Source organism: Podarcis melisellensis, assembly GCF_964234715.1.
Source record: "Podarcis melisellensis genome assembly, chromosome: 2".
Lineage (NCBI taxonomy): Eukaryota > Metazoa > Chordata > Lepidosauria > Squamata > Lacertidae > Podarcis > Podarcis melisellensis.
Window position 1 is genome coordinate 107,662,344 of NC_138529.1, and position 12,985 is coordinate 107,675,328.

The window sequence follows — 12,985 nt, forward strand, 5'->3', positions numbered from 1 at the left end:
TCCAATGTAGGCCCCACATCTTGGCATGGAGGGTGCCCCACCTGGCATGATGCAGAGATGGAGGGCAGGTTGGAGATATGGGAGGTGAGCATGGGCTTTGCATTCCCTGCAAGGACCTCCTCTGCACTCGTGTGATATGGGGAGAGAAAAACAGGCTTCGCTGCATCTCTGTGGAAATCTTCATGCGTGGGTACCTTACCAAGGCATGACTGGCTTGGGCCTTTCGCTATGTTATTGTTGTTGAAAGCTTGCAACTAGAGTTGCTATGATGATGATGATGATGATGATGATGATGATGATGATGATGATTCACCCTCCAACATATCCCCAGGTGAAAATGGAGACATTTTTCACTTCCCCCCAACTGAGCCTCTTTGATCCCCCATTTTTGTGCCCCCCAAGAAGAAGGGTGACTGTGATCAGCACTATACCAGTGAGACACATGCTTCACCATCCTGAGAAAACCCCCTTAATCCTGGTTTTCCCAGTAGTGATGTATGGAAGTTAGAGCTGGACCATCAGGAAGGCTGATCGCCGAAGAATTGATGCTTTTGAATTATGGTGCTGGAGGAGACTCCTGAGAGTCCCATGGACTGCAAGAAGATCAAACCTCTCCATTCTTAAAGAAATTAGCCCTGAGTGCTCACTGGAAGGACAGATCCTGAAGCCGAGGCTCCAGTACTTTGGCCACCTCATGAGAAGAGAAGACTCCCTGGAAAAGACCTTGATGTTGGGAAAGATGGAGGGCACAAGGAGAAGGGGACGACAGAGGACGAGATGGTTGGACAGTGTTCTCGAAGCTACCAGCATGAGTTTGAGCAAACTGCGGGAGGCAGTGGAAGACAGGAGTGCCTGGCGTGCTCTGGTCCATGGGGTCACGAAGAGTCGGACACGACTAAATGACTAAACAACAACAACAACCGCATGTCTTAGATTATAAATCAAAGGAACTTATTCTTCAGCCTCGTTCAAAATAGAGTTGCTGTCTTTAAAAAAAACAGTAAAGCTTGCTGGGATGATTGATGTGAATTTTAACCCTTTTTAATATTTTAACTTTGTGTTTGTTTTAACCTATTTTTTTGGGGGGTAGGTTTTCTTGTTTTAATTTTCTGTGAGCCACTTTGAGGTTTTGTTTTGTTTTGTATTTTTACAAACAAGTGGTGAAGAAATTTTATGAAATAAGTAAAGAATTTCGCCTGCTATATTTCTAAGTCAGGAGCAGTGCATTTTTTTTTTTTAAGGGAACACTGTTTTGGAATTTTGCACATAGCATCCCCAAGTGAGTTACTTCCACCTATTGCGGCAGCTCTAACCTCAGTTGAGCTCTTGTAACCACACTGAGACTGTGAAACCCCTCCCGTCCACGCAAACCTTCTTACCTGACTGACAGAAAAGGGAAGGACAATCTTGTCTGTTTGCAGATTATTACTCACATTAAACCTCCACGTTCTAATTACAGTTTAGCTGTACTTCCATAGGAAATATCAAGCATTCAATGGGCTTGTGTCGAGCCAAAGGAGGTGCAACAAAAATGGCCCAGCCACGTTCTAAAGCCTTTCCTAGTATTTTTGGGCTGATAAAACACAACATAGACCATGAATCATTAACAAAAAATACCTTAACCGTGAGTGTCTTTGTCTGGAACAATTCCACAATCAGACAGTTAATAATCTTTCAGCAGCAGGGCTCCCTTTTGGGCAACATATAATTTCATATTCTGAAATTATTAAGGTACAAACCTAAGTATTCCAAACCAACCAGCTCATCTGGCCCAATGTTTTGGAATGCCTAACCCGTGTCCTAAATCAACCCCTTCTCTCTCTGTTGGCATTTCCCTCTTGGTCTTCATCCCTTAAACCTTCATCTCTGCGGCTCTCTTCATCCCACTGATTTCAGGAGTCCAGTGTTCCAGCCCCCTCTCCCTTGTTTTGATAGTACTTGGAGGTAGGGAAATTCTGTCTGTAGTCCATAAAAAGCTCTTGGGACTTTTTTATTATTATAGGGCAGTCTATAAGCGGTGTAGAAATAAATTTTAAAACAGGGTGGAATCCAATTGGTGGACTCTCTCAATGAAGGGCTTTTGAGCCCGTGGGTGCCTGACCATTGGTTGTGCTGGCTGGGGCCAATGGGAGTTGGGGGTCTTTTTTAAGTTCATCATATACTATATCCCAGAAGCTTTTGATTTTTTTCACAGGTCCACCAGATATGTATAAGTGTTCCTTCTGCTTTACCGCACCTCCAACATAGGTTTGCTTTTGTTTTATACATTTCAGCTATTTTGGCAGGTGTTAAAGGTAAACACCTGACCATTAGGTCCAGTTGCGGATGACTCTGGGGTTGTGGTGCTCATCTCACTTTACTGGCTGAGGGAGCCTGCGTACAGCTTCCGGGTCATATGGCCAGCATGACTAAGCCGCTTCTGGAGAACCAGAGCAGCACACAGAACGCCGTTTACCTTCCCGCTGGAGCGGTACCTATTTATCTACTTGCACTTTGGCGTGCTTTCGAACTGCTAGGTTGGCAAGAACAGGGACTGAGCAATGGCAGCTCAGTCCGTCGTGGGGATTCGAACCGCCAACCTTCTGGTCAGCAAGCCCCAGGCTCTGTGGTTTAGACCACAGCGCCCCCCGCATCCCTGGCAGGTGTTAAGTACCATCTATAAAACATCTTGATTAAATTTTCCCTTAGCATATGTTTTAAACAACAGCCAGAGGGGCTTCCCAGTCCAGATGAGGACCACATCATGGGGCAGGGAACATAAGCCTGACCCTCTTGCTGTGGTCCTCATGAACACAATCCTGCCCCAAACTGGGGATGCGAAGCAGCTGCTTCCCACCTCAGTGTAGCAGCTTTCCTCCCAGGGCAAATAACAGATGCACAGAAAAATAATTTTAAAATCCCGTTTTATTATTATGCTATTAGCTAGCTGCTTTTTCTTTCCCTGAAAGAAAAAAAAATCTTGCATATGCAATGTGGGAAATCCAACGGTCTTCAAAGCAAGCGGATCTCTTTATTTTTAACAAAAGGAGAGGCTTTTTGTGTTAGCCAAGTTTCCTCCTCAAGGCTCATTCTCAGCAAATATTTGGTTCTTCTCATACAGTTGGAAGGTCACCGTGGCGATGTGGAACGCAGGTAAGGCATACAGTCATTACTTTAGAGAGAATTAGGGCTCTTTGGTGCTGCCTTAGTTGAGAAAGCCAGGTCTTTTTTCACATGAAAGCTGCTGTTTTTGTTTTTGTTTTGCTTTTTTTTTGCTTTTGCTTTTTAAACTGGCCTCTTCTCTTCCTCCTCCCCTGCAGAGATGACTTGGGCCAGCCAGGGGAGTAAGGGAGCCACTTTTTTATTAATGAGAGACACGGCGCTTGTTGGCAAACATGCGCCTCGTCAGCTCCTTGCGCATGAGCTCGTTCACTTCGTACAGAAGGTCCTTGCAGCTGAAGGCGCAGATGTTTCTCCCCAGCTTGACACCCTTGTCTTGGTTGAGCACATGGCTGCCAGCGTTCCTGTCAGAGGGGGCTGCTTTCCCATTGCCCTTCGTTGCTAAAGGTGCCTTTTTTTGCTGAAGCTGCCGGGCCATCTTAGAGGAAGGTCCTGGGCCCTTCCCTTTGTGCGCCAGCCTCGCTCCCGCTTTCTTCTTCTTCTGCTTCTCTTGCTTGAGCTGCAGCTTCTTCTGTTTGGGATGGATCTTCTTAGACGCCATCTTCTGCTTCTTCTGAGGCTGGGCCGCCTTTTTCTCGCCCTCTACAGCAGCCATTTGCCTCCAACTCTCCTGTTCTCACGCTCAGTTCTTAGGGAGAAAGACCTCTGTGCTGTCCTCACCTTGGGTGGCTTGTATTCAAGTGAAGGGCCGGCTATTTGATGGGCTGGGTGGGTGAGGGAAATATCTCCCCCTCTTGTGATGTAGCAATGCTACCCCTGAAGAGTCATAATATGCAGCACTTCATAATACGCATCTGCGAGCTGCCCCTCCTTCCCATATGCAAATGCAGAGATTGTGACCTCGGAACTGCTCATTGGTCAGTGGCAAGGTTGATGGAAACAAAGAGGCTGAAAGACTGGTGCAGGGCACATTACAATCACAGAATTGTAAAGTTGGAAGGGACCCTTAGGGTCATCTTGTCCAGCCCCCTGCAATTCAGGAATCTCAGCTAAAGCATCCGTGGCAGGTGGCCATCCAACCTCTGCTTAAAAACCTCTAAGGAAGGAGAGTCCACCACCTCTCATGGGAGTCTGTTCCACAGCCTAACAGCGCTGTCAGAAAGTTCTTCCTGATGTTTAGTTGGAATCTATTTTTTGTAACTTGAAGCCATTGGTTCGAGTGTTACCCTCCAGAGCAGGAGAAAACAAGCTTGTTGCCTCTCCCATAGGACAACCCTTGAGATATTTGAAGGTGGCTATCCTATCTCCTCTCAGCCTCCTCTTTTCCAAGCTCAACCGTTCCTCATAAGGCTTAGCTTCCACACCCTTGATCATCCTAGTTGCCCTCCTCTGCACATGTTCCAGCTTGTCAACATCCTTCTTAAATTGTGGTGCTCAGAACTGGACACAGTATTCCAGAGGTGGTATGACCAAGGCAGAATGAAATCTGAACTCCCTACAGCTATTTATCATTGTTCTGATGAAAAGTAGGAAACAAACAAATAGTAGTAGTAGTAGTAGTAGCAGCAGCAGCAGCAGCAGCAGCAGCAGCAGCAGCAGCAGCAGCAGCAATATTAATCTTTGTTCTCAGATTCTTCCGTTGTGTGTCATAAGATGCAATCTTAACTCAAAATCCCCTGGGATGCATGCGTTAGGACAGGCATAGGCAAACTCCAGACCTCCAGATGTTTGGGACTACAATTCCCATCATCCCTAGCTAACAGTACCAGTGGTCAGGGATGGTGGGAATTGTAGTCCCCCTGCAGTAAGGGGAAAGCCTTCCCACTGACTTTGCTTGCAACTCCTGTCTTAAGGGTGCATTTGCGTATGAATAGGGTGAGCCTATGAACTGGATTTGGGAACTAAAAGTGTTTACCATCATGTGGTGGAATTGCAAAGTAATCAGAAGTTACTCCCTTACTGCAGAGGGATATTTGAGAGTCAAAATGGCTTCATGAATTGCAGTCCCAAACATCTGGAGGGCCAGATCTGGAGAGCTACGCCAGCATAACTAACTCACCCTGCTTCAGCCTGGGCTCAGGCTTACAGTTTAAACCAAATACACAGATTACAAGGATAGTTAAGGCTATATATAACAAAGCCTTATGAGCAATAGCATTGCACTGCCCCTGTCCCTGTGCTTTAAAGTTCTCCATGAGGCACACATACCTGTCTCAGCTCTGCTTCAATTAGAGAGTGTTCAAGCCAAGGCAGGCAGGCAACACCTGCCTCAACAAATGCCATAATTATTTAAACTGCTAATTAAGACATTAGACTTGGTGGTTCCTCCTTCAAACTGAAACTCGACATTGGTGTTTTACAAGGTGCCAATGGCTATTCAGAAACAAACTCATTAGGCGTGAATGAATAAGTGTTTGCAGTGGTTACCTAAGGGGATGTGGAGCTAGTATACTCTATTTTGGGCTTGCCAGACCTCAGGTTCACCTTTATCTCCCAGCCTTTAGCATGTGACCCACTTTTAACAAAAACTATATACAGATCTCTCTCTCTCCGTGTGTGTGTGTGTGTGTTTTCCTTCCCTCCTTCTCCTTGTCTTTCTCCTATTTGCTCACCCTGGACTCAGCTATACACCTGCAAATAAAATGTTTTAAATGTGTTGTAAAGTGCAATATGTAAATGTGACACTAGACGGCGAAACTGAGCTATGCAAAATTCAGTGTATTTTTCAAAACTTTTTTTAAAAAAGGACTTTTCACAGCATTTTCAATATGTGTGTAGATTCCACCCCTGTCTCCTAAAACAAAGACTTTGAAATACTACAGTGAAAAGTCTTGTGGCATCTTAAAGATGAACACATTTGCAGAGATCCATCTGATGGAGAGCACACTGGACCACGAAAGCTCATGTGAAGAAGAGCAAAATGTGGTCCTCTTCAGATGTTATTGGACTACAAGTGCCCTTGGTGCTCACTTTCGTCAGTGGTAAGGGATGATGAAAGTTGTAGTCCGCAGCTGCCCCTGGCTTGTGCCAAAATGAATTTGACTCCTTTTTGGGTTTGCTGCAGCAGATTATGGCAGTAATACAAAGTCCCCATCCCTACGACCACAACCTGGAGATGCAGTGCAGAATCTAGCCTACTACCATGTATGATTGTGAGGCAGAAGTTGGGTGTGGAGGCAGTAAGATCATTGTACCTGTTGTAGATGTGACCTCTAGCCAGAGAATATTGGCCGCATAGCTGGAGCCTGGGAGGTTAGTTTGCTGCAGCCTGGCAAGACATGCCAACACAAGCTAGGCAGCTGTTGCTTTATTCAATAAATAATTGGAGATAGACAGTCAGGTCATATATCCACAGCAGTGACAAGAGGAGGAGAAATGATTGCTGGGAGGAACTCAGAGAGAAGGAACGCCATGGTGCACCTCTAGCGAGAAATCAGGAATATCTGAAGAATTATGTTAAATAAGAATTATGTTAAATAAACATTAGCGGGGTGGGGGGAGCAGTTTCAAGTATTGAAGATATAGTGATTAAGGAGAAAAATAAAATGTATGGAGTAATTAGAATATGCAGTTGTAATTATGGTGCTGGAGGAGACTCTTGAGAGTCCTGTGGACTGCAAGAAGATCAAGGCTATCCATTCTGAAGGAAATCAGCCCTGAGTGCTCACTGGAAGGACAGATCCTGAAGCTGAGGTGCCAATACTTTGGCCACCTCATGAGAAGAGAAGACTCCCTGGAAAAGTCCCTAATGTTGGGAAAGATGGAGGGCACAAGGAGAAGGGGCCAACAGAGGACGAGATGGTGGGACAGTGTTCTCAAAGCATGAGTTTGACCAAACTGCAGGAGGCAGTGGAAGACAGGAGTGCCTGGCGTGCTCTGGTCCATGGGGTCACGAAGAGTCGGACACGACTAAACGACTAAACAACAACAACAACAATGGACAAATAAATGGAACCATGGAAGTGGGGGAAAGAGAAGTTGATGATTATGAATGCATGGTTATGTTGACTGAAATGCGAAAAATTGTAATGGAATAGTATACATAAAAATATTTTAGAAAACGAAAACTGGACACCTTCTTCTGCCCCACAAAACATGTCCCACCAATATCAGTCTCTGCAGCCTCAGTAGGTGCTGTAATTCTCCGGTAATTGGACTTTAACACCAAACGTGTACTCTTCCCTTGTCTACTGAGACAGATAGATGCCAACAACAAAGTAGTTGTTCAGCATATCGCCTCTGCAGCTGTTTCTTGGCCAAGTAATTCTTGACCAAGTAAATGGGACAGTGCCAGCCTGGAGCTGGTACAACAGCCAAGCACGGTGCTGTTATGGGACAGCAGAAAGACCAGCTCAGGATCCAACAGATCCTGGGCTCCCCACCTCCAGAGCAATGTGTTTTGGAGTTCAGTCAGCACTCCTGAGCGTCTGGCAGACGGAATGGGATGTGCCCCTTATCTGCACCACTTGGTCAAGGTTGCACAATTAAAGGACTCAGTCTTTAGTGCAATGAAGAATCAGAGATTTTGCGAATCAGAAAGCAAATGCATATGAATGTGGGGCGAATGAATGGCTAATGGCAAGATGTGTAAGCCTGCAACAAGCAAATCAGAATGATTATTATTATTATTATTAATAATAATAATAAATTTTATTTATATCCTGCCCTGCCCAGCCGAAGCCGGGCTCAGTGCGGCTAACAACAATAAAACAGTACAAAAGTACAGCATAAAAAACACTCTAAAATCATTCATTATAAAATTAATTAATTCAAGCCACTGGCAACCATTGGGCCAGAGCTCCGCGAAGATTGCCGAGGGAGGGAGTCAGGCTGTGCCCTGGCCAAAGGCCTGGTGGAACAGCTCTGTCTTGCATGCCCTGCGGAAAGATGTCAAGTCCCGCAGGGCCCTAGTCTCTTGTGTCAGAGTGTTCCACCAGATCGGAGCCACAGCCGAAAAAGCCCTGGCTCTAGTTGAAGCTAGCCTAACTTCTCTGTGGCCTGGGACCTTCAAGATGTTTTTATTTGAAGACCGTAAGTTTCTCTGTGGGACACACCAGGAGAGGCGGTCCCGTAGGTACGAGGGTTATTAATAACAACCGGGATATATTCTAACCTCTGCATCAGCGAATCAGGGCAATCGCTGCATAAACTGGCCGCCTGGAAGATCCCTCTGTTTCTCCCCCCTCCCTGCAGGGAAATTATTCCAGGAGCTCCCAGCCCCACTTCTGGGACAAATTAAATTGGAACGGAAAAATTCTCACACTGAGAAAAGGCTCAAAATAAAGTGTGCAGGTTAAATAAACTGACACAATGTTCCTGCTTTGTGCCAAGTTGCTCCAGATACAGAGTTTGTCCTTTCTCTGAAGGAAAAGTGGGTTGTTAAAGCCAAGGAAGCCAGAAATTTTGAAGTGAGAAGTTGGAGCGTCCCTTTCCATTTATTTCATATCAATATCGGAACACTGTCTAACCCTCCTGAGGGAACTGGCATCACACTAAAACAAAAATAAAATCCCATAAAATTCATTGCAAATCACGGTCTGTACTTAAACATTGACACAGCAGCCATTGAAACCAATACAGAGCACTGAATTTGCTAATCAAAAGCAGCTTGAAAGAGAACAATTGTTTGATTGGCAATTTGTTAATTATTTTATATGGTTTATGTTGTGATTGTGACGTTCTGTTGTGTTATTGTTACTTATCGTTTGTAAGCCGCTTTGTGAACATGTGTGAGTGAAAAGCGGCACAGAAATAAAGTAAAAGAAAATGAAATGGAACAAAACATTAGAATAAAGGTAAAAAGTAAAGGACTCCTGGACGGTTGAGTCCAGCCAAAGGCAACTATGGGGTTGTGGCACTTATCTCACTTTCAGGCCAAGGGAGCTGGCGTTTGTCCACAGACAGCTTTCCGGGTCATGTGGCCAGCAGGACTAAACCACTTCGGGCGCAATGGGACACCATGATGGAAGCCAGAACACACAGAAATGCCATTTACCTTCCCGCTGCAGTGGTACCTATTTATCTACTTGCACTGGCGTGTTTTCGAACTGCTAGGAGATGTTTTATTGTGTTTTTAATATCCTGTTGGAAACTGCCCAGAGTGGCTGGGGAGTCCTGGCCAGATGGGTGGGGTATAAGTAATAAATTATTATTAATAATATTATTTTTATTAGGTTGGCAGGAGCTAAGACAGAGCAATGGGATTAGAATAATGGAGCAGTCAAGGCCACGTGGGGTGGCTGTGTGTCACTCCCCTAGATATGCTGATATATATTTTGCATCCTTAGGGTGTTTCCTAATGGTCTGCGTCCTTTCAAAGTATGTTGGTTAGACTGGTCCATTATCCTGCAACAGTTTAGCGCAGTTCCATGTGGATTCCTTGAAAAGGAGACAATGACCGCTCCCCACATTAAACTGGAGGCGCTCTTTGCATGGACTCTATGCAACACCATTAGCACAGGCTTGGCTTCGCCTTCCCCAGGTGGGATACCTGGAGGTCTCCGCCTACCTCAGCCAGTTGCCCAATCCCACCTGGGGAGGTGTTGCCAAGGTGATGAGGCCAGGTAGGGGGAGGAACCACCTGCCCACACAATAGGGGGAGGATTGTACCTGAGAATTGTCAGTTGGCTCCAGAGCTTCTCCCACCCTACCCACCCTCAGTTAAGACTTCTTTTGCAGGTTAACCTTTTCTCCACAGGTACACGGGCGCTGCTACGTCAAGGTTGCTGTTGAAGGGCCGGAAAGGAATTCTCCTGCATTGGCAGGTTTGCCTTTCCTGTAGCAAAACGTCACAACTTTGGCAGTATCAGGCCTTGGGTGGAATCCTTTAGTCTATCTTCCCTAAGAGGGGGGGGGGGCGTGCAGCAGTGACCCACGCCCCCTCCTCTTTGCGGCAGCGATACCAGGGTTCCCCGTTAAAGGGGTTGATTGAGGGGAGGCTTTGGCCGTACGCCTAGAGATTGTCATTGCTCTCCCCTGCGAAGGCGGCGTAACGGGGCGGGTTCTCACTGCTTGAACATATTGTAGTGTTTGCCTCCTAGGATGGGTCAAAGAAAGGGTTAAAATTGGTGTGATGTGATTGGCCAGTGAGAATGCAAGGGGGGAGTAAAAGATAGAGTGGGAGGTTTTGAAAAGTCAGTTGAGGTCTGGGGGTTGACGGTTGAGGTTTGGGAGTTGGGAGTTGAGGTTTGGGTGTTGGAGAAGGAAGAGGGTGGAATAGGCAGTGGGTTGGTTGAGTTATATTGTGAGAGAGTGAGAGTAATTGTTAGGGAGTTAGATAGATAGTTGGGAATAATTCAGTTTGAAGTTGTAGGAACTAAGGTTTAAGAAACTGACAAGAGAAAAATAAACAGAAACCATACCCTTATTCCTGCACTTAAAAATAAACTTCATTAGTTGTTTATGTTAACTACTGTCTGGACTCCGTGTGTCCCCGTGAGAAGCAGGGTGGTGGCAGCGAAGAAAGCAACCACAGTGGTGGCACAGGGTCAATAGACCGTGAAACGTCCGGGGGCCTTGTGTGATCGCCACACATATGTTCTCCAGAGCCAGCCCATTCCCCCCAACACTGGATAACCCTGATGTTCCCCAGATCCCTGGTGGGGGACTGGGAGGGATAAACGCCCAATGCCTGAGCCAAGGTCTACTCACATCTGAAACATAATAAAGTTGTGGCCAGTTTTAATCCCATAGCAATTGTCTTTGTCTTGAGTCGTTATTCCACATGGGGGCTGCCCAGGGTTGGGGGACTCCGCCTGTCCATGCAAATGCCACTAGATGCCTCTGAATACAAGTTGCTTGGAATTAGAAGTGGGGAGAGATTGTTGTTGCCCTCAAGTCCTTCTTGGGGGAATCTCATAGTCATCTGCTTGGTCACCAGGAGATCAAGATGATACACCAGATGAAGCTTCAGCCTGACCCGGCAAGGCTCTTCACAGGCTCTTACGCTCACTTCATTGCAGAACTTAGAATGTGAGAATAAACTACTGCCTGTGAAAGCTTAAAACCAGTGTTTCCCAAACTTGGGTCACCAGCTGTTTGTGGACTACAATGCCCATCATCCCTGACCACTGGCCTTGCTAGCAAGGGATGATGGGAGTTGTAGTCCGAAAACAGCTGGTGACCCAAGTTTGGGAAACACTGGCTCAAGCAGTCATTTTCATGATTTGTGTAAGGTTGTTAGAATAAAGCTTAAGAACTCTAGATCTAAAAAGTTTAGTGGTGTTGCCTTTGTTGTAAAACAACAATCCTTTGCCATTTGCCATGCTTGGTGGGTGAGGGGAATGTCATTGAGACAAAATTCAGGGTGCTTGATAATTGGTTTATCATCTCCTTAATGAGTAGCTTCTATTTAAAGACAAATAAGGCTGTATCTTACAGATATCTAGGGGACACACTGCAGAGACTGCCCTATTTCTGCTCCTGCTTTCAGACTGAATGCCACCAGGAAAATGGAAGGTATGTGTGTCTTTCTATCTCTCCATCCATCTACCCGGTGTCTTGTACAGCGATGAGTTTTGACTATTATACGGCTGCTCTTTGACCAGTTCTGTATTAAGCTGCTTATAATCCCTGGCTGGGGGGAAATAATCATTGCCATCTTATCCCTATCCATGCATGAAATTTATTTTGTTTTTGTTTTATAAATCTATCCATTGTGACTAACAATTTCACCTGGATGTTCAAACACCTTTGATTTCTTTTTTCTATTACATTTCTCATTGGAGTAGGCTCCCCCCCCCATTTTATCACACATACTGACCCGCTGTCCTGCTGTCATTATACTTCAAAATCCAGCATCTATCTGTTCGCCACGTAGTTCTCAAATGCTCACCAGTAAAATACGATTTTCCAGATTCGCATGTCTATAAATAATATCCAATTTGCTTACTTTTCCCTATGCCTCATTACCTTTTCGCTCTCCTTCGTTATGACTACGGCACCTTATATATATATATATAAGTGCATAAATATTTCAAATAGATTCTCATTTCCCAATGCAGTTGAGTTCCAAGGAAGCAGGAAGGATAGAAATCGTCTTGTTCTCCCCCTGCCCTTAAAGTTCATAGTCAGGGCCGTCTTTAGCAGATGCAGCACCTGGGTGCAAATATCCGCCCAGCACCCCCCAAATTACCATGGATAGTTGGAGGGCGAAGCTGCACACTGCCAGCCATGCCCCCCCCCCAACTCTCCCTCATGCTGCTGTGGGACAGCCATATGGTTGGCAGGGCGCAGATAGGGGGGCGTGCAAGGAAGGGGGAAGCTGCCGGCAAAGCTGCGCAGCTCCCCCACTTGCTGGGACGCCCATGAGAGGCCGGCGCCCTGGCGCAACGCACCACTAATCCCTATGGGAAAGACGTCTCTGTTCATAGTTATACTATGGGAATTTGCTGCTCCAAGCTGTGGCAATGGACAGGAGCTTAGGTTGCTTTATAAAAAAATATTGGAGGAATTCAAGGTGGTAAAGAAATCAGTGGCTACTAGCCATCGTGATGGCTTATACCTGGCTCCAGTATACCTGAAAGAGCATCTCCACCCCCATCGTTCTGCCCAGACACTGAGGTTCAGTGCTGAGGGCCTTCGGGCGGTTCCCTCACTGCATGATTTTTGCATTTTTGTATGTTTGCTTTGCTGCTGTTGTTCAGTTTTAAATCAATTGGTATTTGTATTCTACACATTGTGACCAATTGTGATGGCTTACAGCAATAAAGATTTCATTCACTGATAGGGCCGGATTTAGGTTTGATGAGGCCCTAAGCTACTGAAGGTAATGGGGCCCTTTATATGCCCAGCTGTCCTTTGTCAACAACCAATTGTCACTGTTTTTGTGTGTTGAATATACAGTGGTACCTCAGGTTACAGATGCTTCAGGTTACAGATGCTTCAG

General features: G+C 45.8%; 1 protein-coding gene across 3 annotated transcripts in view; it reads right to left on the reverse strand.

The window, feature by feature from the left end:
- Window positions 1–12,985, reverse strand: part of VARS2 (valyl-tRNA synthetase 2, mitochondrial) — a 121,675-nt gene that overhangs the window by 21,371 nt on the left and 87,319 nt on the right. The window lies entirely within an intron of this gene.